Below are 27,325 nucleotides of genomic sequence, written 5' to 3'. Positions count from 1 at the left end.
AACCTGGCTAGTGGATATTAGCAAGAACCAGCAGAGTATATGTGATACATATATATATATATATATATATATATATATATGCTGAGAGTGTTGAATGGGGAATGTGGGTTGAGTTGGGACAGACAGTCTCCTGAGACTTAGATGATAATACCTTGACAAGGTTGCCTGGAGTCAGTTCTAATACGCTGCTGGCTGGCTCCTTGAAGCCTGGAAATAAGGATGGTCTATAGTGAAGATGCCAGCACTGCCTTGGCAGAGTATTGAGGAAGGGGTCTTAAAGACATGGGCTCATTTCATAAGACCTGAGAACACACTAGCTGATTCTTACCTGGAAGGACCTGGGTAGGCACTCCCCTAAAACTACAAGGAATGCACTAATGAGGGAGTGCTGGCATCATTTAAAAATGAATGATGATAGATGTCATCTCTAGACCAGGGTTGATAGGAGAGGAGATGGCTATAAAGTTGAGCTTCCTAGTGATAATGGAGATGTTATAAGATTCTGAAATAACAGAGGCCAGGTGGCACCCCTTAACTATCAGAGGTAAGGCTGACATAATTACTATAACAGACACAGTCCATAATGTCACCAAGGAAACTTCACCCACAGGGGTCTGTGGTAATGGCAAATTGACCAGGGTGCTCCTTGGGGTTAAATAAATTCGCAACTGATAAAGGTTATTCCTTGATTTGTATAAACATAAATAATCAAGAGCTGGAAAGCAAATGGTTGGTGTCGGCCACTGCAATGGCCATTGCAATGGAAAATCATGCTCCCTTATCTGCTGTCTAGATCTGAGCCAATTCTTAGTCATACGGCTCATCAATTGAGAAAGAAGAGGTCAGCTTCCCCTTCAAAAGGTCTTTGCAATGCTATAGCAAGTATATGAAATAAATATTTCACTAATCCTTAATCAAAAGAACCTTGGGCCTTTCATCTTATTAACCGTACACTGGAGAAAAGATAATACAGATCTTTCAAGGGCTTCTGAAAATAGAGAAAAAGATGACACTGATATTAGGAGGACACATAAGGTCATGATGGCCCCTGTTAAGAGTGTGGCTCTATGGAGGCAAGGTGACAAATGGGTGTCCTATCTCAAGTCTATCTCAAAGTGGGTCTAATGAGTCTAAGACCTTCCAGATGAATATTTTCCTAGTTATAAATGCAAAATTGGATATTCCTAGTAGCTGGCAGAAGCCTCACATTAGTTCCTTGGCCGGCTAGATAAGTGCCACAGTGATAGAAAAAGCCAAGCGGAAGTTTCTGAAATCACCATTGCAACCTGGCCAAAATAATAAATCAAAAGCAATCTATAGGTCAGTTGGAATGGCAGAGACTTGTGCCATCTTCAAAGTCTAAAAGACTGATGAATGATGGCTCCCATCATATTCCCATTTAATTCACTGATATGGCCCCTACAAAAATCAGGGTGATCACAGCAAACAATAGTGGACTACCATAAAATTGACCAAGTGGTAGTGTTAACCATAGCTGCTATGTTGTATGTTGTACTGCTAATAGAACAAATCAACACAGCTGCTATTAAACTGGAAAATGAATTTTTTAAAGTTGTTATCAGGAGAAAGGAATGAAAGCCCTTAGCATTTACCTGGTTGGACAGCAGTGCAAGTTCAGAGAGTTGCCCCAGGTCTATGTTAACTCTTCTGCTTTCCGTTGCAATAGAGTCTAAAGGGACACCACAGAATCTGCTGGTCCATGAGTTAAACGACATTATGTTAATCAAACTAGTGAGCATGAAGTAGCAAATGCTCCAGATGTTCTGACAAGCCATATGTGAACTGAAAAGTGGATAAACCATAGACAATTTAGTCTCTACTAAAAATATAAAAATTAGCCAGGCATGGTGGTGGGCACCTGTAATCCCAGCTACTCAGGAGGCTGAGGCAGGAGAATCATAGGGTGAACCTGGGGGGTGGAGGTTGCAGTAAGCCGAGATCATGCTACTTCACTCTAGCCTGGGCAAAAGAGCGAGGACACCAACTCAAAAAAATAAAAATAAATAAATAAAAAATAAAAACAAAAAAGAAAATTTAGGGTACATTACTGACATTTTTTTTGGACAGGAAGTAGAATTTATTGGTGAGTATTAAGAGGGGGGCAGCACATTGGAAGCCCTCATGAGTTCAGGGCCCGCCACTTGTCCAGAGAGCCATGATTGGGGATGTACTTGACCCCACAGCCATCTGGGATGAGCCACTTCTCAGCCACCATGTCTTCAAATTCATCAGCATTGAACTTGGTGAAGCCCCACTTCTTTGAGATGTGGATCTTCTGGCGGCCAGGAAACTTGAACTTGGCCCTGCACAGGGCCTCAATCACATGCTCCTTGTTCTGCAGCTTGGTGCGGATGGACATGATAACTTGGCCAATGTGAACCCTGGCCACAGTGCCCTGGGGCTTTCCAAAGGCACCTCGCGTGTTTGGAGCCTACACTGGGGTAGCGCAAGGTCAGAAACATGAACATCCATCGGAAAGGCCTGTCTCCAAGGTCCCTTAGAGCAATCACACAACCAACAGGCTGTGTACACTACCAAGGAAGCTGCTGTGTGCAGCCATTGCACACTGGGCCCCCACGAGGAAAGGAACTCAGTTGGCTTAATTGGCTGCAGAACATTAGTGACATTTTTATAGTCCATGTTTTGAGGCAAGCTAGGACATTCCTTCAATGTAAAGGACAAGTTATTACACCATGCACCTCCTATATTAAAGAAAAAGGCACAGTGCTTTAGTTCTCTTTAGATATGGGAGATATTCTATCAGTTGGGTTCCCTGTCTCAAGTTTCTTGTGCCCCTTGGTGTCACAATTCAGAGACATGTTCTACTCAGTCTCTCAGAGGTTCCCTAGCAAGATCGAGCCTGGCTGTCTACAATAGTAACTACCTCATTAACACTAAATCTTTAATGGGCTTTTCTCCTTACTCCTATCTCTGCACTACTCTCTACAATGGTCCCTGAGGTCACCTCCTAAATAAGTTACACTGAAATCCTTGTTCAGGATCTGCTATTGGAGGAACCTAAACCAAGAGAGTGGATAAAGGTAAAAACAAGGAAAATATTTACCAAGTTATTGCAATAATCCAGGCAGGAGATGATGATGTATGAATGAAGGTGGAAGCACCAATAAGAAATTGGGAGGCCATTAGACTGAGGCAGCTCCAGCACCATGGATTCCCACTTAAGCAAACCAAAACCTACTTCAGTGTAAACACTCTTAACCAATCTGAAACTGTCAACTAACATCTAATCTTAATCAAAAGAACCTTGGGCCTTTCATCTTATTAACTGTACACTGGAGAAAGGATAATACAGATCTTTCAAGGGCTTCTGAAAATAGAGAAAAAGATGACACTGATATTAGGAGGACACATAAGGTCATGATGGCCCCTGTTAGAGTGTGGCTGTACGGAGGCAAGGTAACAAATGGGTGTCCTATCTCAAGTCTATCTCACCATGGGTATAATGAGTCTAAGTCCTCATTAGAACATTCTATTACTTATACATATATACATATGTATATATGATATATATATATATATATATATATGAAGAACATTCTATTACTTATGCATAACCAACTGAAACCAGCTAACTAACTTCTAACTAGATCACTTTAACCAATCAATTTTTTTACCCTGCTTCCTCATTTACCTTTTTTTTTTTTTGAGACGGAGTCTTGCTCTGTCACCAGATTGGAGTTTAGTGGCACTATCTGGGCACACTGCAACCTCCGCCTCCCAAGTTCAAGTGATTCTCCTGCCCCAGGCTCCAGAGTAGCTGGGACTACCAGCACATGCCACCACGCCTGGCTAAATTTTGTATTTTTAGTACAGACAGGGTTTCACCATGTTGGCCAAGATGGTCTCGATCTCTTGAACTTGCGATCCTCCCACCTCAGCCTCCTAAAGTGCTGGGATTACAGGTGTGAGCCACCGCACCCGGCCTTGTCTGCCCTTTAAAAGCCTTCCCCTTATGCCCATTTGTTGGAGCCCCAAATTGCTTGCAGTCTTGAGCTGCCCCATTCGTGAATTGTCGTCTGTTCAAATAAATTTTAAAAATTTTAACGTGCCCAAGATTTGTCTTTTAACACACTGGAGGTAATTGGATGTGGTCAAGTGTGATTGAATTTTGGATGTATTTTGAAGTTAGAGGTGTGAAGTTGGATGTGTGATGAGAGAAAGATGGAGTCCAGGATGTCTCCAAAGCTTTTGCCTGAATTAACTGGAATGATCAAGTTTCTTTCAAGTGAGATGGAAAAAGACTTCAGGAAGAACAGATTTTCTGGGGAAGATACGGAGTTCAATTTTGGTCAGCTTAAGCTTGAGATACCTAGTAAATATTCAAGACAAGCTTATAAGTAGGCAGTCTGGGTGCATGAGTCTAATGCTCAGGAGGAAGGCCCACACAGGAGATATAAATTTGGGACTCATTGGCATATGATGATATTTCAAGCAATGAGACCAAATGAGATCACCCAAAAAGTAAATGTAGAGAGAAAGAGAAGAGGACCAATGCCTGAGCACTGGACCCCTCCAATGTTAAAAGCCGGAAAGAAGGGGAGGAACAGACAAACGAGATTTTAAAAATTCTATCAGTGAGATAGGAAGAAAACCCAGGAAATGGGATATCCAGGAGGCTAATGGGACCAAAAAATACAGTATATAAAAAAGGATGTGATCACATGTATCAAATGTTTGCTGATATGTCAGATCAAATAAAGACTGGGAATTTATGAGTGGATTTAGTGATGGGAAGATCAGCTGAAGCCTGGGGACATGTTTTTTGGTGTTCAACGATATTATGAAGTACACTTCATTAATTCCAATGATGTTCAATGAATATCTGAGCATTCCTGAGGCTGAATACAATGCAGCCTTTCTCAAAAAGATGGGGGAAGGTATGCATGAAAAGAACTCTTAAAATGAACTTTGGATACTTTGCAATTTTGCCAAGGGTCAGCCATGACATTGGCAATAAAACATCGGAAATAATATGATTACAATAATAGTATTACAGAAGAGCAAACTCCCCTGGGTGCCCTGGTGGGAAAAATACAATAATACTAGAATCTCCTGGCAGTCAAACTAGTTAATTTACTGAATGCTTTTTGTGATAATTTTGCTGTAAAATAGACAGTAGATTCTATTGAACAACAGTACCTAAAATTTCCAACTGCACAGTGTTTTGGCTTGTTATAATCAACGGGAGGACCAAATGATGGCTGAGTTCAGGCTGGTACAGCCACCTGACAATAATGCTGAAAGTCATCTGTCAGTAAGCCCTAACTGTTCAATGAGAGCCCAAGAGAGATAATGCCAAAAAAGCCTTATACACAAAAAGCAACTGACTCCCAGAAAGGTAGGGGGCAAAACTAAGTCCATTTCATCTATTCTGTCTCTGGCAAAAAGTTGTTCTGCGGCTAGTTTTAACTTTGGTACAAATATTAGATTTTTTTCTTCTCTTATGATAGCATTTGATTTGGGTCTAGCAATTACCTTTAGCTACTTCACCAGTGCTCAGTGTCATTTTCTCTCCTGATGGAAAATGTTGCCTAATCAGTGTTTGCATTTCTTCATCCACTATCCTTCTCTTGCCAACAGTCATACTTGTTATAAAAATAGCATCTACCTATAGGATTGTTAAAAAGATCATGGAACTTAATCTAGCTAAATCACTTAGGATGGTACTTGGAAAAGAGCTTGTCCTCTGCATATGAGTGTTACCTCTTGTTTTTATTTTACATGATAAATGTTTAGGGGGAGAAAAGATTTCTTTTCCTCATCCATTGCTAGGTTCATGGCTGAGGGTCCTATAACATAAGACACATTAACAAGAGAAAAACACACAAATGATTTAATATAAGTTTTATGTGACACAGGAAACTTTGTAAGGAAATGAAGACTCAAAGAAACAGGTAAACATGTGTATTTTTATGCTTAGGTTTGATGATGAGTGTACCGTCATAGGCAAATACGACTGGAACAAAAACAGGTATGATCTAATGGTAATAAACTGGGGAGAACTTAGCAAAGGCTGTTTGTACAGATTCTTTTCTGGATGTCTGTGCTTCAGAGGTAAATATGTTCCTTTGCTCTAGGTATAGAAAGGGTACCTGAGAAATGAAAGTCTTATGATCTGCTGCAGTGGAGAATAGTGAAAGAAGGTCAGAGGGTGACTTTTCCAGGTTTTATGACCTGCTTCAGCAGAGAAGGGAGAGTGGAAGGTAAAGGTGATTTTCCTTCTGCTGATTTCTCAAATGCTAAGGTGTCATGTTTAGGGGTAGTATTTCCTGAACTCTATCAGGTTTTACCTTTGTATGGCCTATCTTTACATGGGTCTCTGTTACTTGTGACTATAAAAAATATGGAACTTATCAAATCATTGTGAGCATGGATTTTTCTAATCTTTTTCTTTTTCTTTCCTTCTCCTTCTTCTTTTTTTTTTTTTTGAGGCAGGATCTTGCTCTTTTGCCCAGGCTGAAGTGCAGTTATGTGATCATAGCTCACTGCAGTCTCAAACTTCTGGGCTAAAGGGATCCTCCTGCCTCAGTCTGAGTAGCCGGGTCTTATAGGCATGCACCACCAGGCCTGGCTCATTTTTTAAACAGAGACAAGTTCTTGCTATGTTGCCCAGTGTATTAGTCCATTTTCACACTGCTATAAAGAACTACCTGTGACTGGGTTATTTATGAAGAAACGAGGTTTAACTGACTCACAGTTCTGCAGGCTTAACAGGAAGCATAACTGGGAGGCCTCAGGAAACTTATGATTATGGTGGAAGGCGAAGGAAAAGCAAGGCACATCTTCCCATGGTGAAGCAGGAGAGAGAGAGAATAAATGGTGAAGTGCCACACACTTTCAAACAACCAGATATTGTGACAACTCACTATCACAAGAACAGCAAGGGGAAGGCCCACTCCCATGATTCAAATACCTCCCATCATGCCCCTTCCCCAACACATGGGGATTACAATTAGAGATGAGATTTGGGTTGGGACACAGAGCCAAACCATATCACCCAGACTGCTCTCAAACTCCTGGGTTAAAGTGATCCTCCCACCTCAGCCTCCCAAAGTGCTGGGATTAAAGGTATGAGCCACCACATTTGGCCTATACTTCTAATTCTAAATGTGTAAATGTGTAGGAAATAATAATCCTGAAACCTTCGGAAATCCCACAAATTCTGGAGAGGAGAGTAAGTATGAGCCATTCACATTCTAAAGGCCTGGACCAGACCTCAGAGTCTTAGGATCTCTGAGTCTAAGCTAAGCAACTGACATCTCCAAAGTGAGCTGCTATAGTTTGGATATGCTTTGCTTGACTCTGCCAAGTCTCATGTTAAAATCTGATCCTTAGTGTTGGAGCTGGGTCCTGATAGGAGGTGTCTGGATTGTAGGGGGAGATCTCTCATGAATGGCTTAGTGCCATTCTTGGGGGAGTAAGTGAGTTCTCATTCTTAGTTCCCACAAGAATAGGATGTTGAAAAGAGCCTGGTACCTCCTCCTATCTCTTGCTTCCTCTCTTGCCATACAATCTGTACATACCATGAGCAGGAGCAGCCTGAAGCCCACACCAGAAGGAGATACTGGAACCATACTTCTTGTACAGCCTTAAGAATCACAAGCCAAATAAACCTTTTTTATTTATAATGTACCCAGCCTTAGATATTCCTTTATAGTAACACAGCTGTACTGAGACATAAATTTGGTCCCAGGAGTCGGGTGTTGCTATAAAGACACCTGAAAATGTGGAAGAGGCTTTGGAACTGGGTAATGAGCAGAGGTTGGAAAAGGTTGGAGGGCTCAGAAGAAATAGAAAGATAAGAAAAAGTTTGGAACTTCTTAGACACTGGTTAAGTGGTTGTGACCAAAATGCTGAAAGACATATAAACAGTTAAGGCTGTGCTGATGAGGTCTCAGGTGGAAATGTAGAAACTGTTAAGAACTGGAGCAAAGGTCACCTTTGTTACGTTATAGCAAATAATTTGGATGCATTGCATGCATGCCCTAGAGTGGCAATCTACAGTATCCAGCAGAAGAGGTTTTCTAAGCAGCAAAGTGTTTAAGAAGTGATGTGGCTGCTTTCAACAGCTTATGATCAGATGTGGAAGAAAAGGAATGACATGGAGTTTTAATTTATAATTAAACGAGAAGCAGAGCATAAAAATTTGAAAAATTTGCAGTCTTGCCATGTGGTAGAGAACAAAAGGAGCATTTTCAAGAGAAGAATCCAAGGGTGTTAACGAGCAACCACTTGCTAGAGAGATCAGCACAGATAAAAGGTAGCTGGGTGCTTCTAGTCAAATCAGTGGGAAAAAGGCCCAAAAGCCACTTCAGAAATATTTGAGGCAGCCCCTCCCATCACAGGCCCAGAGGCCTAGGAGGACAGAATTGTTTGGGGTACACATCTGGGGCACCACTGCCAGATGCCACCTTAGGTTGCTGCTCCCTGCATGCCAGCTACTCTGACTCTAGCCATGGTTGAAAGGGCCCCAGATACTGCTCTAGCTGCCACTCCAGACGGTGCAAGCCATAAGCCTTGGAAGCTTACATGTGATATTAAGTCTGCAGGTATGCAAAATTTAAGAGTAGTGGAGGTTTGGCAGCTTCTACCTCAATTTCATAGGACCTATCAGATAGCCTAGGTGCCCAGGCAGAAGTCTGCCACAGGGGCAGAGCCATTGCAGAGGGCCTCTACTAGGGCAGTGTGGGACCAGTACTGCTGCCCTCCAGGTTCCAGAATGGTAGAGCCACCAGTAGCCTGCAATCTTAGCCTGGAAAAGCCACAGGCATTGGATTCTAACCAGCAAGAGTGGCCACATGGATTATGCCCAGCAAAGCCATTGGGCCAGGGCTGCCTAAGGCCTTGGGAGCCCACCCAATGAACTAGTGTGGCTATGGGACATGAAGTCAGAGATTATTTTGGGTCTTTAAGATTTAATGTCTGCCCTGCTGGGTTTCAGACTTGCCTGGGGCCTGTTACCCCTTTCTTTTGGTCAAATTATCCCTTTTGGAAAGGGAATGTTTACCCAATGTCTGTTGCACTATTGTATCTTGAGAGTATGTAACTTGATTCTGATTTTACAGACTTACAGCTTGCTTTGAGTCTCAGAAGAGATTTTGGACTTTTGGGTTGGTACTGGAACATGTTAACACTTGTGGGAACCATTGGGACAGAATGATTGCAATGTGGGAAGGATATAAGATTTGGGGGCCCAGGGGAGAAATGCTATAGTTTGGACAAAGTTTGTTAAAAGTGTCATGTTGAAATTTGATCCTCAATGCTGGAGCTGGGGCCTGATGGAAAGTGTCTGGATCATGGGCACAGATTTCTCATGAATGGGTTGGTGCTGTTCTTGAGTGAGTAAGTGAGTTTTCACTCTCAGTTCTCGCAAGAACTGATTGTTGAAAAGAGCCTGGCACCTCCTCTTCTCTATCTCACTTCCTCTCTTGACATGTGATCTCTACACACCATAAGCAGAAGCGGCCAGAAGCCCTCACCAGAAGAAGATGCTGGTGCCATGATTTTTGTACAGCCTGAAGAACCATGAGTCAAATAAACCTCCTTTCTTTACAAGGTACCAGCTTCAGGTATTCTTTTATAGCAACACAAATGGACGAAGACATGAGTATTTATAGCAATTGCACGCTTCTAAGAAAAACAAAACATATATCCCCCCTCAATCCCATCTCCATCTTTCTTAGATTCACTGGGTCTTCTTACCTTTGGCCTACCCAGGGCACAGCTTATATTCGAAGTCTTAATTTCCTTTGGAAGGAGGCTTTGCTGGTGAAGGAAACCAGAATATGTCACCCCAAAATATGCCTAATTTACATAAAAATTATTTTGAGCTGAAGGTAATTAAGCAGCAGCAAATGCAGGAAAAGCTCTCTCTACCCTCCCCCTTTCCTGCCTAAAGGAAAGATATAAATTCTCCTTTACCAGAAACAGCTCTAGACACTTAAACCAGCCTAGAGATAACACCAGAGAAATCTGCAAACAAACCTTACTTCATTCATTTCCTCACATATTTTTACCTTCCTACTGTTTGCCACCCTTGGAAGCCTAAAACCACTTTTCTTTGTCCTGTCATTTCTTGACAAATTTGTTGTTCTTTGTTTGAAGATGGTATATCAGCCAGAGTTCTAAGCCACTGATTTGAGTTACTCTGTTGAGGTTTCTCCTGTGTGATGTGCATTGCATGCATTATAATAAACTGTTTTTCTCTTCTTAATCTGTCCTTTGGTTAATGAGTCCCAGCTAAAAACCCACGATGGGTGGCCAGGCATGGTGGCTCACACCTGTAATCCCAGCACTTTGGGAGGCCAAGGCAGGTGGATCACCAAAGTTCAGGAGTTCAACACCAGCTTGACCATGGTGAAACTCCGTCTCTACTAAAAAAAATACAAAAATTAGCCAGGCGTGGTGGCATGTGCCTGTAGTCCTAGCTACTCCAGGAGGCTGAAACAGGAGAATTGCTTGAACCTGAGAGGTGGAGGTTGCAATGAGCCGAGATCGCACCACTGCACTCCAGTCTGGGTGACAGAGAGACAGTGTCTCAAAAAAAAAAAGAAAACCTCAAGATGGGTAGAGGTAAGTTTGCTTCCCCTGTGCCGGTAACACGCTCATGCACTGACATCCTTTTGGAGGGTGGCAGCTTTGGTAGTTGGGTCCAGTCATTCTTCTTGGAGCCCCTGACACCTCCCTGGGATGCCATGAGGAGATGGAGTACAAATTTGCTGCTTCCAGAACCTCTAATCACCAACCCTTCAAGGTCTGGAGCCTTTTTCAGTTTTTGTCATGTCTGGTTCCTGATCTTAGAGTCCTAAAGCCCATCTCCTTTGCTGGACTGTGTTCTTTTACAAACTTTTCTTAACTCTGTAAGACAAGCCCCAGATCTCCATTCACCCTAAAGCTGAACTGAGACAAAGGGGTATGAGAGAGAAAAATAAATACCTGTTGTGTTTCTCATACGCCTAAGCTGTGCAAACAAAACACAAATTCCTATTTCAGTGGATTATTCTGGAACATAGTAATAAAATGGACCATACCATCTCTTGCCTCTGGCCTTGGCATATACTGCTGCTTCTTCCTGGAATATGCTGCTTCCCCCTCCTCTTTAACTGGCTACCTCCTACTCTTCACATCTTAGGTTAAACATCACTTAGCAAATTTAAACTATGCCTTAATTCATTATTTCAAAGAATCAACACAGATTAAAGATTTCAAGAACATAAATATACTTTCATATATGATATTCACTACCATAGCTTAAATTAAGGAGAGAGTGGCCTCCCAAGACCTGCAAATAAAGAGAGATTTCCCTTCAGGGGTTCCTACTTCCTTCCTGCAACCTCCTCTTCTTAAAGGCGTCCAGCTTTTCAAGGGATGTGGGCTCCTGACCCTTTCCATTACCCTTTCCCAAAGTCTTCCTACAGAAAAGGATCATTAATTGCTCATTGCCATCTTAGTGCAAATGTAAATCAATGTGTTAAGTCTCCTGGGGTATTCAGGCTAAGCCAAGATACTCTGGTGGAATGAGAGACTTTGTTCCCAAATAAAGTGATGTTAAGCTGCAGGAAGAAGGATTTTACTTATTGCAGTTTAATATTAAGTGACTTTGGGCCTGCCCCAACCTCTCTCTATCAGTAAAATAATGCTGCCTGTATTCTGATTTTCCCAACAATTACTTTGGAAACTAAACGAGATAATGTATCTGAAAATGTCTATAAAGTATTACATAAATGCTAGTGCTATTATTAGTTAAGTTTTACCAACTTAACATCCATTGGCATTCAAGGCAAATCTGGAGACCCTTTATTCATAATGCCTGGATCTCTCTAAGTTGCTGCATTCAGTATACTTCCATGTAGATTTACAGACAGTTTCAGATTAGTTTCATAAAGAAAGCATATTTCTTTAAGAATAAAACAATACCTATGTCTTGCAATAATTTTTCTTGTAATCTTTTTCAAAATCTTCTGTCTCAGTGGGAATCTTCTATGTTTTTCTTACTTTTGCACTATGGAGCATTTTATTTGTCTATATAACTTAAAATATTTTTTTCTCTCTGCCCCAAGAGCTAAAATGTAATATTTATTAAAATAACTCATTTCTTCTTTTTCAATGAAAATGAATTAAATCCACCATTATCTTTAAATTAATTAGGGGAAAAGGTTTTACTTATTATTTCTTACAGTTGAATTGCACTGATCTCTAGAGTCTGTGAAATTAAGAAATTCAAACTTAAGGTTGTTGGAACTTTAAATTATTCTGAGCTTTGAGAGAGATGTGGCTATGCAGTCTGAGTCACATGGCATGCAGCTGCAACTTCTGACATTTTTTTCCTGTAAATAATTATGACCAAAGAGTGCCAGAGATTAGAGTCCCTCAGATCACTGTCCACCCATCCTTAGGAAATAATAAAGTAATCTTCCTTAGAATGTAGCAATCTATAACCAATCAAATCACTGTAACATATGCACTGGTCTCATATGAAACATGCAATCTGCTAAAATTTCTCTTTCTGCCTATATAAGTGAAACTTTACCTTCCCCACTTTAAAACACTGATCTCATTTGTTTGGAGTTGTGTCTCCTGGATGGCTATCCTTAAGCATTGCACTGTAATAAATGCTATTCTTAATAATCTTTTCTGACTCTCATTATTTAAGATTGACACATCTCAAGTCAAAAACAAAACAAATAAAACTACATTTGTCTGCCATATCAAAGATATACTGTTCAATCATTAGTAGCATGCATTTCATACTTCCTGCATATCACCAAAACACTATATTTTTCCTTTGATCAAATCTTATGAATTTGGATGATTAAAAATGATCATTGCTTACCCATATGGAAAGTTTAAAGATTTCCAAGCTTATTTGAGCTTTCCTGTTACTGGTTCTTGTGAATCTCTTTTCCCCTGAAGTCATCACATAATTTTGAAAAGTAGGCAGCTAATTACGCTAGGAAAAAAGATAAAAGAATCTGTAAATTTATTTTCTACTAAATTGATATACACTAGGCAAGAGTAGTATGGCTGCTTACGTGGCTAGGCAACACCCTGTGAACTCAAATCAAATAAGCCACTGAGTTTTTCTCACAATGATACCCTCAAGAATAATCAATCATTTCTTCTTTCTCTTTTTAAAATTTATATTTATTTATTTATTTATTTATTTATTTACTTATTTGTTTACTTTTGAGGCAACGTCTCACTCTGTCACCCAGGCTGGAGTGCAGTGGTGGGATTTCGGCTCACTGCAAGCTCCATCTCCAGGGTTCAAGTGATTCTCCTGCTTCAGCCTCCTGAGTGGCTGGAATTACAGGTGCACACCATCACGCCCAGCTAATTTTTGTATTTTTAGTAGAAATGGGGTTTTGCCATGTTGGCCAGGCTGGTCTCGAACTCCTGACCTCAAGTGATCTGCCTGCCTCAGCCTCCCAAAGTGTTGGGATTACAGGCAAGAGCCACTGCGCCCGGCCAATCAATCATTTTTCAAATTCAACCAACTGACCTCATGACCTTAATCATATATATATATATATAATCTAAAAAGTTCCTGGCACTTTTAATATATAGTAGTATAGTATATTGTCAAGAAACACTTGCTGAATGAATGCAAAGATGTATAAAATACAAAATTTTGGGTACATATGCTCATGAAAGAGGCAAGAAAAAGGCAACTACGCATCATAAACTATTTAGAGATGTGTTAATAACACTTGATTATTAGACAAATGGTAGCAAAAAGCAATGGTGAACCTGTAACAGCAGGCTTCTGGAAGACATACAGTTTGAGAATCACTCAGACAAAATAATTCATTCTGATTGTAGTAAAACCTAGCTTCAGTTATCAGTTCTACACAAATTACTTAATTTGGGACTCTGAAACACAAATGTCTAAAGCAGCCAGTCAGGAAATAGCTGAGCAAAGGTACTGGAACCATTGGGAGTGTTGAGCATGGACTAAACTAGAGGACACTTGCTTGGTTCAGGAGCAGATATTTCTCAGCTCTTTCAGTCATTATCATGTTGGATTGAGAGTGCCATACTGCCAGATGTTTCCATTTTTCAAGACTTTTAAACACTGGTGGTTCCATTATTTGGAAAATGCCACCTGGTCAAATTTGGCTCTTGGATTCTTAATTCTAACCTTGGACTTAATCTTCCCAGGCCTCAGATGATGTAATTATGTGACAGTGCTATGCAAACTAAACACCATTTTTTTGGTGGTTCATAACATCTTAGGTCACACACTTTTCCAAGAATCTGATGAAATTATGGATACTTTCCTCAAAACAACTTGATATAAGTGACATTTTGGATAAAATTTCAGGATATTCATGGGCCCCTTGAAGGGTGTTCATGAACTGTTAAGGATTACATGGACCCAGCTTAAGAATCCCTGGGTTAAACAAATACAATATTAAAATATTATACTGATGTCTCTTTTTTTCTTTAACTGCCAGGAAGCTCAGACCCAGATCTGTGGCTCTAAAATAATAATTGTGTAAAATCCTAAAATGTCTACTTTTCAGTTTGATTTTGCTCCTTGGTCTTGACTTCCTAAAATTCCTTCTATTCCTTCTATTCTATGAAATGATAGACTCTTTATGTTGTAGTTGTAGTTGCCTATTTTATTGCCTACATTTTTTATAACCCACCTAAAATTCCTTGAGCAATAAATAAATAAGAAATGATAGTAAACTGTAACAGGAGTAATACTAATGGACACATATTTGTTCCAAATGAAGAGTAACTGTGAAGTAAAGACAGTTCTCTAGTATCCTCCTAGCTCTCTCTTCTCTCATTTCCTCCTTGTAAGTTATTCTTCACCCTCTTCTGATTGTGCTCATGCTACCTTGGTTGCTCAGAGTTCCCCAAGGCTGTCTTCTACCCAAGTCCATTGTCTTATGGTAACAATCTATGTCTTGCATCTGCCTTGGGCTAACTCCCTTAGAGCTCTGCTGACATCTTCCTCTTTCAGCAGAAGATGTCTGAAGATGTCTTTCAGAAGAACTGTCTGACTGCGTCTCACTTCGACAATCACAGTCTGCTTCACAATGTTATTAAATGTTTTGCAACATGATTGTGCCATAGGGCTACATAAAGTTTGGTGTCTTGTCCCTCTTTTATAGGCTCCATGGCTTAGCAAAGCGGTGAGTATAGATAACGGCTTAATAGACACAGATTAAGTTTGATTGTTCTACTTGTTATTCAAAGCCTGCTATTTTTTTCCATTTTTTCAAACAGGCAAATCTCTCAACAAAAATGTCACTTTTTCAATAAGCTTTCACCAGGTGATGCAATGAAACCTGGATCCACAAGTGAACATCGGGATTTGGGCAGATGAAGAATATTTCTGTCTGGAAGCCATAAGAATTAGTGCTATAACTAATCTGACTGAATTCTAGGGATGATGAAGTGAACATAGATCACCGGGAAGTGGAAGATTAACAAGAGAATATGTTCCTTGCTATACAGTTATAATCTGGGAGTTTATGGTTTCTGATAATTTCTCAATCCATTTTATACTTTTATTAAATCTGTGTTATTAGGTTACAAGTTATTAGACTTAGATGTAGCCTGTTGTTCATTGCAAAACGGCCTTCAAGTAAATGCTAACATGGCTTCTAAAGGTTAATGTCACCAGAGTCAGATTTTTCTAAGCAGCAGTTTAAAAGATTTGACATTTTCTGAGTTGCCCCTGAGAAAGTGCCTCTTTAAAAGCACACCTCCTGCCAGAATGTAGCACTTTCAGAAGCTAGACTCATTTCAACAAATGCTGAGTGCCTACTATATACTAGGCATGCTGGTATGGGGGGAAAGGAGCGCTTGCCTTCAAGACAATAGAGATAGTGATTAGATCTAAAAGAACCAAACACTAACCCCATCCTCTCCCCACTGTTTAGCGGCAAAATCGCACAGCAAGGACAGGTAACATGAGAGTATAAAGGAAGAGCCCATTAGGGGAACTTGGGAGCACAGAAAGACTTCCTGGAGGTAAAGCAGCTGAGTTTTCAGACATGAGTCAGGATTATGGAGTTTATATTTCTGACATCTAACAACACCATGTATTAATAGTCTATCATCTCATATTTCTTGAATTTATATTGTGTAATCTTGGAACAAAAAAAGTAAATATAATCATCCCTTAATGGATCCCTGTGGACACCAAAATCGTCAGATGCTTATGTCTCTTATATAAAATGACATGGTATTTGCTAATAATCTACACACATTCTCCCACATACTTTGAATCACCTCTAGAGTACTTATATTACCTAATACAATGTAAATGCTATGTAAATAGTTGTTACACTGTATTTTTTTTAGTTTGTATTATTAGTATTATTGCAGTTTTTTTGGGAATATTTTCAATCCATGGTTGTGTGAATCAATCCATGGTTCAGACATGGAACCCACAGGCACACAGGATCTACTGTATAGACCCAGCATGAAATTGTGTGATGGCGCTCAGCTATAAGGTAGCCATCCCAGTGATCCATAACATGTTTGTATCAGTTGATTTTTCAGACTATTACGTTATTAGCAGGCACCCAGGACTGGTCTAACAGTTACAGAATGAGAATCAGAAGGTCTAGTTCTACATAAAGAACTTCCTACAGAGTGCCTTTTAAAAAGAGGCTCTGGGCCTGGTAGGCAGTTTCTCAGCGGTGGGCAGTCTAATTGCAAGTTTAAATGCATAATTTCTTCAGTGAAAGGAGAATGGATTCTATGACCCTATGAGCCTATAGAATAATAAGGGTACAAATAATTACAATTGAGGAAATATGATAAATCCAAGGGAGAATACCCAAATTCATTAAATCTTATTCATTATCAGTTACAGCTGTATACAGCAAGGCTAAGAGGATTGCAAAGTGCTTAGGGTAAAGAGGAAGGTAGGTTGACTTTAGCAAAACTATCAATGAGTTGTTATATCTCTATTGATTTTCTTGCAGGAGTTAAGGTTCTTCCCTTTGGGAAGAAAGGAGGGGGAAAGGGCTGGGGGTAGGAATAAATGCAGAATCAAGTAAAAGTGAGAGAATCACATAAGAAAGACCAAATTGCAATTTGTCCGATTTATGCAAACAAATTAAGTTAGAGCAAAGCAGATGTGAAGATTCAATAGAAATTTATGAGTATGGTGACTTCTCTGAGTGGAAGCCCAATCTGAAACCCCATCATAATCTGATGCCTGCTATTTTTATGGTCATGAATTTGAAAGCTTCAGAGAGGTAGAGTAAAATGTCAAGGGGGTCTTTTCCACTCAGAGACCCTTTCCTCTACAGAGGACGCTGTTTCTCTTTCTCTTCTCTTCTACCTATTAAACTTCCACTCCTAAAAGAAAAAAAAAAATGTCAGTGGTTGTTTGCAATCCATAGAGATTGTCTGGAGGAAAGACATGGCAGTTACTTTGGTCCAGAATTTTCATAATCTTTTTTTTTTCATGCACCTCTCACAGTAATATACAATTTTTCAATCCCCCTTGGGAACTTTTAAATCATTCAGTAATTTTTATGTACTAAGTTTATATGTGTGTGTGTGTGTGTGTGTGTGTGTGTGATATAATTCATACATATACATATTCTAAAGTTGTCTTCAGTGATCAACTTTAATCATGCCTGGTTGAGAAAGGAAGAGGACCCTTTTGTCTTTATAAATTTATGTCTTGCTTTTAGGTGAATTAAGGAAGGGCAGATAGCTTTTCTTATATCTGCTTCTTCTCAAATGCCTTCAGCTCAAAATAATCCTTATGCCAAAGGAGTATATTTTGAGGTGGCATATTCTGCTCTCCTATAATTATAAGATAATTACATTTTAAATTGTCTTAATTTATAGTTATGTTTTCCCTATATATACATATAACAAAGTTAAGGAAGGTAAAATCTCTAAGAGTAAAATCAAAACATACTTCTAAAAGATTGTGTTTCTTTCATATAAAAATTTAGTTATTTATAGTATGTTTGGAAACAGGCCATTCTTGACTATTCAGAGATCAGAGTGAGTTTTCATAATCAAATTCCTGGATTTATAAAACATACTACAAAACTGGCCACTTACAAAATTAGTCATCAAATAACATGGAATACTCTCTGCCTCTCATTAGCCTCTATAGTTCTTATTGCTTAAAGCACCAGTACCTGGACAGTATGACATAAAATACAATGCAAATCAAATTCAAAGTTCAAAATACAAATATTGCACAAGATGCAAACTTTCTTAAAGTCATTGAAAGTGATAATGGAGAATTATTAGAATCAAAAGCAAATAAGAATTAAACCACTCAACAACTAAAGAGAAATGCAAGAGCCATGATGACAAGTTAGGAACATCAAAAGATAATAATTTGAGTATCAGAAGATTGAGAGGCCCTTAAGAAAATGGGGATTAAGAATGTCATGTCTTACTATCAAAAACATTGTTTTGGCTGGGTACAGTGGCTCATGCCTGTAATCCCAGCACTTTGGGAGGCTGAGGCGGGTGGATCACAAGGTCAGGAGTTCAAGACCAGCCTGGCCAAGATGGTGAAACCTTGTCTCTACTAAAGATACAAAAAAATTAACTGGGCATGGTGGCGGGCACCTGTAGTCCCAGCTATTCGGGAGGCTGAGGCAGATAATTTCTTAAACCCAGGAGGCGGAGGTTGCAGTAAGCCAAGATCACCCCACTGCATTCCAGCCTGGGCGACAGAATGAGACTCAGTCTAAAAAAAATAATAATAATAATAATAAATAAAAAAACATTGTTTTGCAATGTTACACTCCCAAACTATGGGATTTCATTTTTAATTCATTCTAAAAATCAATACATAATTGCAGTTATAAACCAAATATTATTAAATGTAATTTATTTTCACAATTTTTATTTCCTTTTTCAAGCTAAAGAGCTATCAAATATTTTAAAATCTTCTTGTCCTTCCTTCTTCTCCTCTTGTTCCTTCTTTTCCCATTCCCTTTCTCCAGTATTTAATATAAAATTTTGGCCCAGCAATTAAGATGGTCCACCTTAAGTGAGCTTTTCCCAGTCCTAAATAGTGTCAGATCATGAGGACCTTCTGTGCAAAATCAGAAAAAGGAATCAGTCAGAGCCATCCAGAATCTCAATATTTGGAAAAAGATGAAAGAGCAGGCACCTTTGGGTCAGAAACAATTATACTTGCTCCAAATTCTGCGGCCTTTTCTCAGTTCTCAATCCCTAAGCTGTCTTATCACTGGAGGAGAAAGCCTTTTAAAAAGAAAAATACAACCAGTAAACATTTTCAGTCTATTTCTCCCTGCACCATCTTCTTCACCTAAAATCCCAAGTATTCTTCAAAATAAGGGTTTTCAAGCCTAAATAATATTCCTTCTATGGCTTATCTTTGAATGAAGTTTTTTTTTCTTTTTAACTTTATTATTATTTTAATAGAGATGGGGTCTTGCTTTGTTGCCCAGGCTGGTCATGGACTCCTGGGCTCAAGTGATCCTCCCACTATGGCCTCCCAAAGTGCTGGGATTACGGTTGTGAGCCATCACTCTGTTTTTTTCCTTTGAATCAACATCTCTTGGATGTTCTCCTAGATGATCATGCTACTCCATCCAATCTCCTAAATAGGAGTAGGTGTTTCTGAAAGTGCTTGCCCTTCCTTTTCTGCATACTTTTTCCTGGAATGTCCTAGAAATCAGAAACCATGCTTTTGAATTGCTTATTTATCATTTTAGAGACCTTTCTAAATACTTTCTGACCAAAACAAACAAAAAATCCTATTTTTTTGTTTTAAAAAATCAAGTTTTTAACCAATCTTAACATGTATAATGTGCAAAATCTCAGAAGGCATTTCTTATTGTATTATTACTCTGCGGTGTATTAAAACAAATCTCTTTCTTTCTAGGTTTGAAACTTGATCTCTTCCCTATCCAATGTATTACTATTTTTTTAAAAGTCTAGGTATCAGAGAACCCCATTGCCTGAATAAATTTTCAGTCTCTTCCTGGCTTGAGTAATTGAAAAGGGGTATATGACTGAACAGCCTTGTTAATTATGATTCAGCCAACACCATCCATAAAAGTGAGGAATAAAAAATATTGGTACATATCTTCCCAATTCATTTTAATGAACTATAGATAATTAGTACTTGACCTTTTGGTCATCTCTGCTTCTAGTATAGACACATAGTAGACATGAGTATTAGGCATAAATTTTAGGCTGTTTGAAACTTGAGGAGCTATATTTGCAAACTGTATTCCTCAGATGCTTTACAGTTGATCTTAATAGATTATTTTAAAGAAAATCTCACCAGTAATATAGCTCCAAATATGAAAGTATTACTCTTTACAAAAACATGCCTTATAAGATTTTAAAATTATATTTAACTTAAATAATTAGGTAAAATGTAGTTCAACTGTGATTGAAAAATATTTCATGATATTCTTCATTTCACTTATGCAGAATATGAGTAATGTATTATGGAAAAGGAGCTGTCAAACTCTCTAAAGTCATGTCAGAAAGCAATTTAAAAATTGTTTATTATTTTATTTTTTTTGAGTCAGTGTCTTTCTCTGTTGCCCAGGCTAAAGTGCAATGGTACAATCATGGCTCACTGCAGTCTTGACCTCCCGAGCTCAAGTGATCTTCCCATCTTACCCTCCCCAGTGGCTGGGACTACAGGTGCGTGCCACCATACCCCGCTAATTTTTAAAATTTTCTTTTGTAGAGACAGGGTCTTACTATGTTGACCAGGCTAGCCTCAAACTGGCCTCAAGCAATCCTCCTGCCTTGGCTTCCCAAAGTGTTGGGGTTACAGGTGTGAGCTACCACAACCGGCCGGCCCAGGTTTATCATTTTAAAAACAAATTCACAATTTTAAAGTTATTCTTTCTGTACTTAAATTTCTGTGAGCTAAAATATTGATTTTCACATTTTCAACTTTTATTATATTAAAAAAAGCCAAAACTTGTAAAATAATGAATACTATATTTTTATTTGAAGTCTCTTGTAGGTATTTTAATAAATAAACCATTTGCACTAAGTATCACATGAAAAACATAACCTGTGGAGTTATTTTAAAACATGGAGGCTGCTGTGCAAGTACTTGGAATATCGTTGTACTTCCCTTTTCCATAAAGCATGGTGGCATTTTTCACCTTAATAAGTCTTTCCTTTAGGAAGTACGTTGTTTGGTCTTTATTGGGATTTTGTAGTCAGGGAAAGAAAAGAAAGTGTATTGTTGGTAATTCATATTTCTGTCTTAGCAAGGCGAGGTTCTTTGTTGCTCTGACAGAATATGAAAGTCTTGATTCATGTTTGCATGGAAGTAAGCTATCAAAGTATATCATATCACTACCAAAACTATTTTACTAGCTTTGTCACATTACAAATTGATTTTAAAATACACTTGTCTTATAAAGTAAAAAACTGCATTACTCGTGTTTAAACACCGCATAAACCAAATTTAGTGATCTGTTTATTTTTCATGCTTGCATGGACCAAGTTGTTTGCACTTCAGAATGTTGTGATCTGCAATTATTTACTGCAGAAAACTCCTATATTTCTACAATCTGTGACTCTTTAATCTTATAAATTTAAGCATGAGTCAGTTTAACCTTATATCCTAGTATAATAATATATTTGTATGTATGCCCTATTATATTTATATACATTTGATTTTAGTTGTAATGTATAGTGGTTTTGTTCTAGGCTTACTTATAAACTTAGGTAAAGTACAACAGAGAAATGCATCTACAAACTGACTTATGGACAAAAACTACAAACATTTCAGCTTGTGCAAAAGAAGATGATGTATTTATCTATTTTATTGTCTTGCGAGGTCTATATTTGTATCCTTTATTTTCAAAAGTTGATTACTTTATTTAGAAGATTAATGAATCAAATACCTTTTAAACTGGTATCACCACTACTTCAAAACTGGTGTGGCTTGTCAACAAGTAAAACTTGACATTCAAGAAATACTCAAGCAATACTTCACAATTTTTGAATAATTACAAACACTTAGCAGAGCTAAGCTTGTCAAAATTGTTTCATCTATGAACATATTACTGCTGTAATTTGATTTAAAGACACATAGTATATAAATGAGACTAGAAGGGGACATAGAGCTATGATTCTGTTTGATCCAATATTAAAATTATCCTCTGAATGGGCAGATAAAATGTTTATTTTAATTCAATATTTTAAGAAATTACCCTTAGATATGGATTTTTTACTATCTTGTACTGATGTTGTATGATATAAAAAGTTACCTTAAGTCTTAGGATATCTTTATTTAAATTATAGGTTTTTTTTTTGTTTTTTTTTTGTCTGCAGTTCACCTACTGGGACAGAATGAGCTAGATTTTGTGATTCTCACCCAGTGCTTCAACCATTTATTCTGGCACCCTATAATTCAAGAAAGGAAATTTAATTCCTACTTGGAAATGAAATATAGAGGAGAAATTTCAAAGCAAGCCACATTATCTATTGATCATAATGGGAATTACACAAAACCTTGGTAGGTTTTTTAAAGAAGGTATTTTTTTTCTTTGGAGGCAATTGTGCACTGACAATTGAAGCTAATAATTTTGTTTTAATTTTAACAAATGTGAGGTTGGCTGAGTACCTCTTATTTTGAGTTTGGACAAAGAGAAGTATAATAACCTCTCACATGTACGCTTTACAGACTGCTTTTACATAGGTATTCTCATTTGATCCTCACAGCAACACTATGAGAAGGCAATTATTATTTTTTCCATTTTAGAGTTAATAAAAGGGAAGCACAGGTTGTGAACTCTATGAGGACAGGGTCAGGTCAGTCTTATTTGCCCCTGTAATTCCAGCACCTAATATAGCAACTGGCATATGATAAGCTCTCAGGAACCATTTGATGCACGAGATTAATTGGAAAGATTTTAGCATTAAATGGCTTTTTAATGCTAAGACTTTTTCTTCTTCCCAAGGTCACTCCACCTGATAAAACTTTTAATGGTTTAAAAAAAAAAAAAAAGTAAATGGGAGGGCCAGGGCTTGAATAAACACGTTACAGCTCCAAGAACACTGCTGCCTTAGTTTTTCTTTTTTTTCCTACTCATTAGTAGTTATCCCATCCCTTTTGTTTCTCTTTTGTCCCCCTCAAAATGCTTATAAATTCTTTTAAAAACATATATATTTTAAAATGTATTTTTCCTTTTATTTTTAAATACTCCTAACCATTAAAAATAGTTGGAAAACAAAGAATATTTTTCCTTTTTCTGTTCTTGGTTTTTATAATTACTGTTATCACAGCATCCTCCTTCACCTAAAGCAATAAGCTGGAAACATGTGAAAATCTTCGACATCAAGCCACTGAGTGTGAAAACAGAACTCTATTGAGAAGATAATATGATCAGAAAAAAATTCAGGTAATATGTTTTACCCATAAGGACTGTCATGTCTTGCCTCTGGAATGATAAGCATGCATTTCACAGGCTGGCTAGACAGTTTGGAGACTGAGGGAAATAGAAACCTGAAACACCTAGTACCATATCTATCTTGCCCACCTTGTTTGGGAGCAAAACGTTTCCCCTTGGGAGCAGGATGTATTGTTTTTCTGATATTAAAAAACATAACAAAAAAATAGAAGCCTTCACCCAGTCTTACTGAGATAAAACAAACAATTCGATTTCAAACCTGGCTCTCACAAATCTGAGCTTTCAGCAGGCACCATCTTTGCTGGCAATATTACTTTCCCAATTATTTCCAGGTTCTGGATTGCTGGGTCCTGCCTCCCTCCTTTCTTTTCTTTTCTTTCCTCCTTCCTTCCCTCCTTATATAGATCATATATGGTCTATATATGATCTATATATAATGTATACAGCTACTTCACTTGCACAAAAGAGGCCTGGTGAGGCAAGAAACATCTTCATCTTTATATTCAGTTACATGGCTAACATGGCATTTTCCAGGGGCCAGCCCTCATAAATCCATAGACTTCAGATTTGTTTCCATAGCAATTCTATATTCTGCTAAAAATATTCCATAATTAAGGACTCTTGTTCTTAAAGTTCTCAGCCACCCCAATCCTGGGATTTTCCCTGGCTGCTTTTAATCGATTCAAGTCCAGTGTATGATTATGACATATTGATTCCTCTCTCTCTCTGCCCCACCACCCTCTTTCCTCTCTTCCTCCTTCCCATGGCTTAAACTTAATTTCTTTCTCTTTGCCTCATGGAAAGTTACTTTGGGTTCTGCTAATTCCCCTCTTAGCCAAGCATCTTTTTTTTTTTTTTTTTTTTGAGATGGAGTTTTGCTCTTGTTGGCCAAGCTGGAGTGCAGTGGCGTGATCTTGGTTGACTGTAACCTCTGCCTTCCAGTTCAGGTGATTCTCCTGCCTGAGCCTCCCGAGTAGCTGGAATTGCAGGCACCTGCCACCAAGCCCAGCTAATTTTTGTATTTTTAGTAGAGACGGGGTTTCACCATGTTGGCCAGGCTGGTCTTGAACTCCTGACCTTGTGATCTGCCCACCTCGGCCTCCCAAAGTGCTGGGATTACAGGTGTGAGCCATCACATCCGGCCTTAGCCAAGCATCTAATCAAGAATTTTCCCAAACTATCCCACAAAAGAAATCTGGTCTGACATGTTAAGAGAATGAATTTTTTTAAACTTTTGATTTTATACACTCCTAGGTTTTATTTTTCTTCAGACAATGGGAAGAGAAGAAGTAGATTGAATCTATTGGAGTGCAGAAAACAATACCCTAAAATATGCCCCATTGGCAAGCTCAGTGCTTTGAATTAAAGAAAACTGAAAGGCCTCAGAAATAAGCCTCAGAACTAAGGTCTCTCTCTGACCTTCCCCAACCACCCTCTCTCTCTGACCCTTTTCCTTGCTCAAAGCACCAGGAGAGATTCTAAGATTTCCTTATCTGACTAAGGAAGCTTCTTTCCAACAGAAATGCAATTGTCTTAAGACCCACTTCCTACAAATCTCATCAAATGACCAGGAAAGATCAACCATTGAAGAAGAGAACAGACTGGGAGTCAGCACCATGCCTAGGCTTTTAATCTCTTGTCTGACAGCAGCTCCAAGAGATGACTTACCTACAAGACTATTTGCATATTTTCCCAGTGAAGTTCAGCCACTCATCATCCTGCCACTTCCCCCAGAACTCTGAGAAACTTCATCCCAGGCCATTGTTCTTGGGGTTCATTAATTTCCCCTGAAAATCATTTACTACTCCTCACAATTGACTACATCTCATATTTCCTTGTCTATTATGAAGAGGGTAGTATCAACCATCTGGCTCTTCTTTGAATCTCGTATTTTAAATGTTTCTTATGTTTATGCATGTTAAATAAATTTGTATGCCTTTTTATCTTATTAATCTGTCTATTGCAGTGAAACTTCAGCAGGTGGAGAGGAAGCTTTCTCTCCACCTATACAAACCTAAGCAATACTTACCAAAAGCCAGAAAAATTTAGTCATTTTAGAGAACTTAAAGGGCACAAATATCTGGAAATCTCTAGGGGCAGTGAGGAAGCCTTCTCCTAAGAGAAAAGAGAAATTTTGGTCTGGAAATAATACCTTAGCATATAAGGGCCAAGCTGATTTTGATTACAGCATGTGTCTTCACTCTGTCCTCATTCATTCATTCGTATACCTATTACATCCCTGGTGCTGTCCTGGGTACGGGGGATATAGCAATGTACAGACAACAATTTATGCCTTCTTGAAGCAGGTGTTGCATAAATAAATATAATAAATTACACAAGTTAAATATACAACGTGTGAGTTGGTGAAACACATAAAGAAGGAAAAGTGGGGTAGAAAGTGTTCCTCCAAACCAGCCCCTCATGGATTTGTGATATGAATGGAAAAAGCACAAAACCGTAAGAGCCAATTGTGCACACTTCTGAGAAATAATGAAGGCACTGGCAGCACTAAATTATTTGAGTAGACACAAAAATGGGGAAAAGCCACACTCCCTATTTTAGTAGAGCTGTGTAGAAATGGAGTACCTTGTAAAGGCAGCACCTAGGGAGAGTTTTGGACTGGAGGGGTTGAGGGGCTTGAAGGAGCGAGGAGCTCATGACCTCAGAGCATGCCAAGCTTCAAGCTTCTTTTATTTATTTATTTACTGAGAAGGAGTTTCATGTTTTGCACAGGCTGGAGTCCAATGACATGATCTCGGCTCACTGCAACCTCCACCTCCCGGGTTCAAATGATTCTCCTGCCTCAGCCTCCCGAGTAGCTGGGATTATAGGTATGCGCCACCACGCTTGGTTAATTTTGTATTTTTAGTAGAGATGGGGTTTCACCATGTTTCTCAGGCTGGTCTAACTCCTGATCTCAGGTGATCCGCCTGCCTCAGCCTCCAAAAGTGCTGCGATTACAAGCATGAGCCACTGTGCCCAGCCAGCATGCCAAGCTTCTGAGTCTAGGCAGTAAACATCACTATGGAGCTCAGTGAGAGATCCTGAGAGGAGAGAAAGTCTGGATCCCATGTTGTGCCAACAGCACTGTGTTTGCGACTAAATGTCAAACACAGCCTGAGATTTCCACACGGTGGTAGGCAAGGTAGACACAACCGGACATAATAGGTAGATGCACTGATATGCTGGTAAATGTTGAACAATGAGCATTCTGAGTGTAGTTGCAACATATATGTTGGTTGATACTTGTATTAGAGTCAGACAGAAGTGAAACTTGCTCACCAATGATGTGACTTGCCTGCAAGTTGAATACTGAAAGAATATGTCACCAATTTTAGGCTATGTGCAGTGGCTCATGCCTGTAATCCCAGCGCTTTGTGAGTCCAAGGTGAGCGGATCACTTGAGGTCAGGAGTTCGAGACCAGCCTGGCCAACATGGTGAAACCCCGTCTCTAGCAAAATACAAAAATTAGCTGGGTGTGGTGGCAGGTGCCTGTAATCCCAGTTACTTGGGAGGTGGTGGCAGGAGAATCATTTAAACCCAGGAGGCGGAGGTTGCAGTGAGCCGAGATGGCACCACTGCATTCCAGCTTGGGCGACAGAGTGAGACTCCCTCTCAAAAATACCTATATCTATTATCTACCTGTATAGATAGATATAGATATATATCACCAATTTTTGTGCCTATTCACAATACAACATCTATAGACATGACATACTTTTTAAACATTTTTAAAATGTATTTTATTTTATTTCAATAGTTTTTGGGAAACAGGTGGTTTTGGTTACATGAATACGTTCTTTGGTGGTGATTTCTGAGATTTTGGTGCACCCGTCACCCAAACAGTATACACTGTACCCAATGTGTAGTCTTTTATCTCTCACCCCACTCCCACCTTCCTCCTGAG

General features: G+C 38.9%; 1 long non-coding RNA gene and 1 other non-coding gene across 3 annotated transcripts in view; both read right to left on the bottom strand.

The window, feature by feature from the left end:
• LOC129031918 (uncharacterized) overlaps positions 1 to 27,325 on the bottom strand; it is a 149,185-nt gene that overhangs the window by 112,404 nt on the left and 9,456 nt on the right. For both annotated transcript variants that reach the window (XR_008501148.2, XR_008501147.1), the window contains exon 2: positions 12,875 to 12,991. This is a non-coding gene — a long non-coding RNA (uncharacterized LOC129031918). The remainder of the gene's footprint in view (positions 1 to 12,874; positions 12,992 to 27,325) is intronic.
• Positions 2,501 to 2,634, bottom strand: LOC129032246 (small nucleolar RNA SNORA70). Its single transcript, XR_008501262.1, has one exon. It is a non-coding gene; the product is annotated as a small nucleolar RNA SNORA70 (small nucleolar RNA).

The sequence above is a fragment of the Pongo pygmaeus genome, chromosome 11 (genome assembly GCF_028885625.2).
Source record: "Pongo pygmaeus isolate AG05252 chromosome 11, NHGRI_mPonPyg2-v2.0_pri, whole genome shotgun sequence".
Taxonomy (NCBI): domain Eukaryota; kingdom Metazoa; phylum Chordata; class Mammalia; order Primates; family Hominidae; genus Pongo; species Pongo pygmaeus.
This window is presented reverse-complemented; position numbering and strand designations above follow the sequence as displayed.